The sequence below is a fragment of the Phymastichus coffea genome, unplaced genomic scaffold (genome assembly GCF_024137745.1).
Source record: "Phymastichus coffea isolate CEN01 unplaced genomic scaffold, Cenicafe_Pcof_1.1 PCOF00026, whole genome shotgun sequence".
Lineage (NCBI taxonomy): Eukaryota > Metazoa > Arthropoda > Insecta > Hymenoptera > Eulophidae > Phymastichus > Phymastichus coffea.
In genome coordinates this window covers 2,773,687-2,782,822 of record NW_026706837.1, presented here as the reverse complement: position 1 = coordinate 2,782,822, position 9,136 = coordinate 2,773,687, and the positions used below count along the sequence as shown (strand labels likewise).

At 29.3% G+C, this 9,136-nt stretch overlaps 1 long non-coding RNA gene across 9 annotated transcripts; it reads left to right on the top strand.

Moving 5' to 3' along the window:
* The first annotated feature begins 487 nt into the window (after positions 1-487).
* LOC131675579 (uncharacterized) lies at positions 488-8,709 on the top strand. 9 transcript variants are annotated; one of them, XR_009303081.1, is made up of 13 exons: positions 488-657; positions 838-993; positions 1,068-1,153; positions 2,411-2,526; positions 2,672-2,840; positions 2,918-3,092; positions 3,176-3,279; positions 3,361-3,628; positions 3,708-3,729; positions 7,900-8,087; positions 8,169-8,283; positions 8,354-8,408; positions 8,480-8,709. It is a non-coding gene; the product is annotated as an uncharacterized LOC131675579 (long non-coding RNA). The 9 variants fall into 9 exon arrangements; XR_009303082.1 differs by having other exon boundaries at positions 2,918-3,095; XR_009303083.1 differs by having other exon boundaries at positions 2,918-3,117; positions 3,201-3,279.
* The last annotated feature ends 427 nt before the right edge of the window (positions 8,710-9,136 follow it).

Sequence of the window (9,136 nt, the reverse complement as noted above, 5' to 3'; positions counted from 1 at the left end):
TACACTCTTGCACAATTATAGTATATAAACATTACTCAACTTTAACTGCAAAGACAAAGAATTAGTATTCGAGAAGTTTTTGAGAATAAATTGAAATACTATGAATAAATAATATATATGCCATTGCAAGTATACAGTATTAAGTATATACTTGTCCTGCTTTAATTAATAAATTAATAATATCATAACAATGTACGTTTAGTCAATTGATAGGTTATGTAATTAAAAACTACGTCAATGTTCAGACTACTTGCGTTTATCGAGAAACTTTTCAATAATTGTTTCTCATATTCAAGTATATCTATTTTTATATAATTCAAGCTTACCTCGATGTTGAGAGAATAATAATTAAATACATTAACGACGAGCACCGGCAGCCGGCTTACAGGAAATGATGTCGAAGCTCTTAATGATTTCTTTGTCTTAAAGCACACGCATGTCAGATATGTCAGATGGAAAGAAAGAGAGACAGACAGCGAGCAAAAGAGAGGGAGCGGGCGAACAACAGAGAGTGAGAGTGAGAGTGAGAGAGAGAGAGAGGGAGAGAGAAAAAAATTTATAATAATAACACTGCAGTTTGTTTTAGTAAATAAAATAATATAAGGTTTTAGTTATTTTACATAACAGTTATAGTGTTCACTCGTTATTGAAGCTATTGTAAGTAATATATAGCTTGATACCAGTATCTATTACTTGATTTTTGTCATATTTGAGAAATTCTTTGTCTTTGCAGTTAAAGTTGAGCAATGTTTATATACTATAATTGTGCAAGAGTGTATTCACCAAATTTAATATAGTGTCGATGAGACGTATACTTATTGTATTTGTTATTTGCAGCTGCTACGCCTAACAAATGCCTTGTACCCAGAGAGCTTTGGGATTGAATTCTAGGGCTCTTTGCTGTTTTAACACTGACAACTGTAACTATGTTAGCCACAGATGAGTTAACCAACAAGTTCACCTCTACCAAAAGAGCTACTATACTGTAAAAAGGTATTTATTATGATAATGATAATTGTGAAAGAATGCTTTTATCAAATTAAACATATTATATTTTTGATTTGCAGCTGTTATGATTAACCAATTCAGTGTATCCAGGGAGCTTCGGCATTCCACTCTGCACTTCTTTGCTGTGTTCTTATCATTAGCAATCGTAAGTTTGTTAGACCCAGATGTGTTATAGCCAATCCGTTCACTTTTTCCAAAGGATCTACTGCATGCACTTTTTTTGGACTCACATTAAGCCTACCTATTTCAAGATTCGTTGGCTTTTCTATTCAGCTGTTTCATCTATTTATTGAAATCTGCATACTATAAGTACTCTTTCAACGCATATTTCTTTAAAAGCTACCAAGAAGTTGCATTTTAATTTTTTTTTTTTTTTGTTTTTTAATTTATTAAACGGGCATAAACCCATATCAAGATACATATAAATATAATATTAAAATATATAATATAAACAAAAAGAAGTATAAATAATTAATAAAACGACAATAGTGAGAAGAAAAAAAATAAACGGAATAGCTATAAACAATATCCAAAAGTCGACAAATTAACAATACAATAGAAAAATAGTAAAATAAACAATAAAAGTAACACAATAAAGGAAAAGAAAAAGAGAAAAACAAAATATAAAAAAGAATAATAACTAATAACTAATAAATAATAACTAATATAAAAAAAAAAAAATAATTTTCATGACTTTGTGCGTAACTACAATAACATAAATAGATAAATATTTTTCATTTAGCAAAATTAAGAATAAATAAAATCATATTTTGTTTCAGCTGTACTACAAGTCTACAATGTTAAAAAAAACATTCAGGCCATACAAGACCTATTATTCTATAAGTTCTCAACAACGAATGATAAAAGAAAATAACTGTTAATAAGTGTTATGAATTGATAATAACTGTTGATAACATTTATTAACTCAATTAAATTGATAATAACAATTATATGTGTCTAAAATCTGACGTTTATAAACTATTATAAACTGTAAATAACTGATTATAAAAGTTATTTTATGCTCATATTTGTTCACTGCAATTATATGCATAAATTTATTTCCAACAGGGAACTAATAGTGGTATGTATTTATATATTATTGATAGTAAAAAATTAAATAAACTTATCATATATGCAATAACTTTCATGTTCCATTGTAAAGATCATTATGCTTAGAAAATTTTTTATGTATATAGGCGGTAAAATTGTATGGGCAAAACACAGTGAATTTCAATAGGTCAATTTGAAAATACTCGAAGAAGAAGCTCAGGAATGTGAGAAGTTGCTATTAACTGTCAAAGACATGAGTGCTTGTGAAATCTATCCACAAACAATTCATCACAATCCTAAAGGAAGATTCGTTGTAGTTTGTGATTTTAATTTATTATTTATACATTTATAGGCTTGAGAAGCAAGGCTTTTGGACAGGCTTTTGAAGTTGTCTGGGCTGCAGATTCGAGTCAGTATGCTGTCAGAGTTTATCATGCCGATATTAAACTGAACCAATATCTGAAGGAGGTAGTATTATAAATTAATCGCTATAACTTCTATATAAAATTGATAAACACAGTAGAATTCGTTTTTTTATTTTAGGTAATAGCTTTGTTCAAAGATTATAAAATAATCAGTACGGTTTTCAGTAATTGTATACAAATCACTTCAGGCTATTATTGTTTTCTGAATATGGACCAATAAATTAGAATCTTTCACATCTAATTTTGTATTAAATTCATACACATGTATTGGATCATTTACAAAAGCAGCTGCATATAATAGAGTACAAGGGAGAATGTTAATTTGCTATTCTCACAAGAAAAAATATGCAATTTAAGGTAAAAACTCTGAAAATATGTCTGAAGCATGTGCAGTTGATTATTGTAATAAAGATTAAATGTTTTTAATTTTCAAGGTCATACAGAATTAAAAAATGTAAAAGACCATTGCTTTTTATTATGGTATTTATATGGTATTTGGTTTGGATAGTACAGAAGCTTGCAAACTAAATGAATTTTTCATAGCTAATTGTATACAATGGCGTTAAGACTGTATCAGTTCACGATGAAATGAAAATACTCACATTAATGGTGGTACATATAATGTGATAATATTGTATGGTTTGAATTAAGAATTAATCGCTGTAATTTATATTTCTGGTTTGGAACTGAAGAATGAATTGAAAAAATATTTACCAGGAATGATTCTGTACTGAGGAAATTTTGACTTCAAAAACCCATTTAATTGAAGATTTTCTGTACTCATGGATAATATCAAGTAAGTTAAGGTTTTAGTTATATGAATGTTGATTCTTTCTGGCATTGTTTTATAAATCATTCTCCTGTTGTATTACTACAGAAATTCATGCAGCTGCTAGATATATTACAGAACAAATATATGCTGACGAACCATTTTTAATATCCACTAGTGTAAAGGACTATGAAGTTTCAACTTTGAGAACTATTGTCAATGCTATTCAAAAGCTGGATCTCAAGAGTCCATAAAATGAGCATTATATTTGGTTAGTTAGAAATAGGCCCACCTGGCAGTGGCAAAACAACATACTACACTGAAATGGGAAAATTTCTTGAGAGTTTGGGTAGAAAAGTAGCAATCATAAATATTGGTGAGTTAGTATTTCTAGCTTACCATTAACTACTTTTTGCTATATTACTTAAGGCATATATTTGTTTTTTTTTGTTAAGATCCAGCCAATGAAAATATGGGGTATAAGCCAGTCAGGGCAATTCTTGGCTATTTCAAACAGTTTAAAACTTCAAATCACCAATTTTGTTCAAAGTTGGTAGACTTGTTACCTATACAGATGTTAACATCTGTGCAGAGTTTTAGATCAAATTATTGATAAGGGCTGTGTTATCAACTGTTGAAAAAATATTGGACTTTTTTTTATTAATTCGATTTCTCGAAGACTAATAAAGATATGGACGTGATTCTTTTTTTAAAAGACGCGGAAAGAGTTTCACTTTTAAAATGTAGATAATAAAATACCAAATCATTATTTTATGCCATTGTTATAAACAATTTTTTCAAAAAATCGACATCTGAAAAAACGATATTTTTTTTTTTAATTTTTGCACCATGGTGTTCCTTGTCATTTTTTGCATAAGAAACCGCTGAGAAAATCGAGTGCCCGCTATTAAGATTAAGATTGCACTAAAATGAAACGAACCGGGCGCTAGCCGCTCGGCCGTCTGTTACTCGTGCGGTTCCAACGTTGCTTGCTGCAATTGCCTTCTTTAAAGAATAAATAATTTCATATTCTAACAGTCTATATGTATTTATTTAAATAATATATAAATGTATTAATTAAGTAAGTAATGTAAATGAACTATTTTTTTATACAATCTGATATAATATTGAAATTAAACATTTGCTCTCTGTGTTTGAGCGGACTTGAGACCGACACATATTTAGGATGCGGCCGCATTAAAAATGTTTTTTTATCGGACCTACACCATAATACTCTTAATAAGTTATTTACAAGTAATTTTACAAAAACAACCCATTAAATTATGCGTCTTATTTCAAATTCAGATGATTATGAAGTTTTTTTTACTTTACTTTCCGTTGTATTGTCATCACTAACTGGAATGAATGCATGCAGTGATTGTGTTCCTTGTATAGTAAGAGCATCTTTTAATTGACTATTCATGCTACTTTCAAAAATTTCATATTCTTCTTGACTACAGTAAATAAACGTTATTTTAGGCATAGCTTGCTTCGCACATTTATAAAATTCTGCAGAATTACTTATGATTTTACCGAGCAAGCTTTCTCGTCGTGCTAATTTTTTTATACCTCCACCAATTCCATCACACGGACTTTTACCATGACAACTTGCAAAAAAATGCCACTCTGCTCTAATAGAATAAATGCTGTAATGTCGAACTAAGTTTAGAAAATTCATTCTATTTTTATATTGGCTTCCGGCACCATCACTAACATAAATAATTTTTTTTACAGTATTTTAAAATGTATTTTTGACAAATTCAATTAATTTTTTTTTATATAATAAAACTTCATATGAATTATGTTTTAAACTTTCAGATATAACAGCTAAACTTTTTTGCTCGACTTTACCATTAATTTTTTTGTAAACTGAAAAAGGATGTATAGTTATTTGATCTTTAGTATAATACGTGGATTGGATTTCATCTTGAAATAGACATATATAATTTTCAGCAAAATCCATTATTACAACAAGTTCATTATCCTGCAAATTCGTAATTGTTGTTCTAACAAAATCACGTTAACATTTCGTTACGTAATCATGCACGCCAAATTTATTAACAAACTGCACTGTTAGTTCATGGACATACTGTTCTCTAATTAACTTAACATCAATTAATTGATGTCTGCCATTCACATTCTTCCATTGTTTGAATTTGATACTACTAATTGAATTATTTATGAAAAAAGTTACTAATTTATTAGCTAAGAAACCAAAGCCAGGACATTCAAAACTTGCATTATAGCTACATGCCTCAGTTGGATTATTACATAGTATATGTTTAAAAATTTCCTTTTGATTTATCGGAATTATATCATAATCTTTTAAAAACTTATAAGCCCCATCTAACATTAACTTATTATTTTTATGATATATACAAAGACAAACATTATGAAACCCATTTAAATCACTTACTAGAACGCATTATTTTGGTCGATACTGACAGAATGTAGAGAATCCAATCTTATCTTCTGGAAACTGTTCTTTAAATAGTGCGTATGCTTCTTTAAGAATATGGAGTAATAATCTTTTTCTAATATTTTCTCGTTTCTCATTAGTTTTTACACTTTTACAGTCTTTCATCCCAGGGCAGATTCGACTGATATCATCTTGCAAAAGAAATGATGTTACATTTTCTATTGTCTTATCAGTTACGATATGTTTTCTTGTTCGTGTCGGCAGATAGGATAGAAGTCCTTCGTTTGCACGAAGTTTTTTAGCGGTTGAAGCAATATAAAGAGAGCACCCTATTTCTTTTTGAATTTTACGTATACTCCATGAAGGTGGAAGAATTGTTAAAATGTGAATTTTTTCAAACCGAGTAGTAGCTTTTTTATACTTTTCTTTCAATTCATCGATAAAATTAGAATCTAACACACTGATATCTTTATTTTCGTGCTTTTGATCATTATTTTTATGTTCCCTTAGAATCGCAGCTTTCAAATAATCAACGAGAACATTAATTTTGTCTTCAACTATACGAGGATTTTTCAGATCAATCAAACTTATATTATTTAAATGTAATTTATCATTCAATTCATTTAATGCTTTTAGTACATAATCACGTTGATTATTTCCTTCAAGCTTGAATTCATCGTCTATATTAAAATTGTACTTCTCTAAACATACCATTTCTGTTTCTATGTACTCCACTTCATGGTCATTTCCATGATGCAATCCGACATCTTTAATTAAACTTTGCACACTACCTTCCAATTTTCGATTAGCTATTACTTTATAACATTTTCTTTTACAAGTTGGACACAAAAAATCTCCTTTTCCCAGATACGAGCGGAATTCTACATAAATATAGTTTGGAGGTGGCTGAAAACAACCTTTACGACTATTGTTATGAAGTTGAAAAATGTTTTTACATTCAGAATAATTAAAACTCACAATTAAGCTATTTGAATCGTAACACAAAAACACGCAAATAACTTCAAAATCGCAGTTTTTCAAAATGTAGCTTCTTCCAGATGCAACTGTTACGTGGCAAAGGCAGATGGTGAATGCATACTGACACAGCTTAGAGACACACAAATAATCGCAGTTTCAGGTCAAAGTCTACTAATTCTAGAATATTTTATAGCTAGTCTCTTCGCTCCTTGTTGACCCCTTCGCTGTGCCTCAGGTAGTCGAGCAAAGTAAAAGTAAGCCTCACATTTAGCATTAATAAAGACTTCTAGAAGCTATTACAAATTGGTGTTTATAATTTCTACTATATATACTTTTGAAGCTAATCCGTTCACTGATTGTTAATCCTTTCGCTGTGACTCAGGTAGTCGAGCAAAGAAAGTAAAAGTAAGCCTCACATTTAGCATAAATTCTTTTTCGTAAGAAATTCAAAGACTTTTAAAGACTTCTAGAAGCTATTACAAATTAGTGTTTATATTTTCTACCATATATTTTTGCATATACGTCATTCTTACGCCCGATCAAACGCACAGAGCAAATGTTTCATTCAATGTTGTTTCAGATTGTACAAAATAATAGTTCATTTATATTACTTATATTACTTTATATTAAGAAAATAAGTTATTAAATTTAATTTAAATTTAATTACTTACTTAATTAATACATTTATATATTATTCAAATAAATACATATAGACTGTTAGAATATGAAATTATTTATTCTTTAAAGAAGGCAATTGCAGCAAGCAACGTTGGAACCGCACGAGTAACAGACGGCCGAGCGGCTAGCGCCCGGTTCGTTTCATTTTAGTGCAATCTTAATCTTAATAGCGGGCACTCGATTTTCTCAGTGGTTTCTTATGCAAAAAATGACAAGGAACACGATGGTGCAAAAATTAAAAAAAAATATCGTTTTTTGAGATGTCGTCGATTTTTTGAAAAAATTGTTTATAACAATGGCATAAATAAATGATTTGGTATTTTATTATCTATATTTTAAATGTGAAACTCTTTCCGCGTCTTTTAAAAAAAGAATCATGTCCATATCTTTATTAGTCTTCGAGAAATCGAATTAATAAAAAAAAGTCCAATATTTTTTCAACAGTTGATAAGTCGGCCCCTTATCAATATTTTGATCTAAAACTCTGCACAGATGTTGACCTCTGTATAGGTAACAAGTCTACCAACTTTGAACAAAATTGGTGATTTGAAGTTTTAAACTGTTTGAAATAGCCAAGAATTGCCCAGCAGTAGATGTTTCTGAATTAGTTATACATCAAGAAGTTATGAAAACTTAAAAATTTGGACTTAATGGGGCTTTTGTATATTGTATTGAGTTTTTAGAGAAAAATATTGAATGGTTGATTAGAAAAGTTCTTAATTTCAAAAACCACTACCTTTTGATTGATTGCCCAGGACAGGTAATGAACAAATATTATAGTACTTCAGCTTATTTCTTGGAATTTAGAACTATTATTTTATTCTTTGAATTACTATGATAGGTTGAACTATATATTCATCATGAATCTATGAACAAAATTACTGAGAAATTGTCTACAAATTTAGTTAGACTTTGCTGTGTTAATTTAATGGATTCACATCATTGTAGTCATCCAGGTGAAATACCTTTTCATTGCATGAATATTTATGTATTAGTAGATATTAAATATTTATTATTATTTACAAGAAAGTATCTTTCTTCATTGATGGTTTGTACGATATTCATGGATAATTTGATAACGGTAAAGTGTAAATTGTCATAAAATAAATGAAAGATTTTGTAATTATTACTGAATATATACTTCCCTTACAGAAGTCAGATGAGAAATATAAATTATTAATCTGCTTTGATGAAACTAAAAAATATCTTCATTTTGAACAAGTTGATATATTTTGAAAATATTTAAAGTAGAACTACCAGAAGATTGGAATGTTATAGCTGATGTAAGACTTCAATGCTTTAAATAAGTGATGCATCCACAGGTTGGGCTTAGAATGACATGATTATCAATGGTGTTGTATCCGAATAATTAAAACCGATTTAGCAACAGCTCTGCTTTTTTCTTCTTACTTTTCTTTTCCTTTCTTTCCTTCCTTTTTCCAAATTCCCTTGTTTTTGCACTCGCTAATGAATTTTTATTATTTAAAGTCTCGTCGACGTCCGACCTTTAATCCATCAAACGGAGAGTGAACCTACCGAATTTCTAATCAAGCTTTTTTAACAGTTTTTCTCGTATTTCTTGGTCATATATTTGGCACAGAATTATTATTAACTGCAGCGCACTGGCTAGCCTTTTTATGTGCTTCTATTATATTATAGGGTGGCTACACTTCGGTTTTTAATAGACCAATAATCAAGCTTTTGAACCTAAGCTTTTAAAAGAAGCTACTTCATTAAACTTCTTATATTCAGGGTATACTGTATTTCTTTATTATTTTTGAATTGTATATCATTCAAGATATATATTTG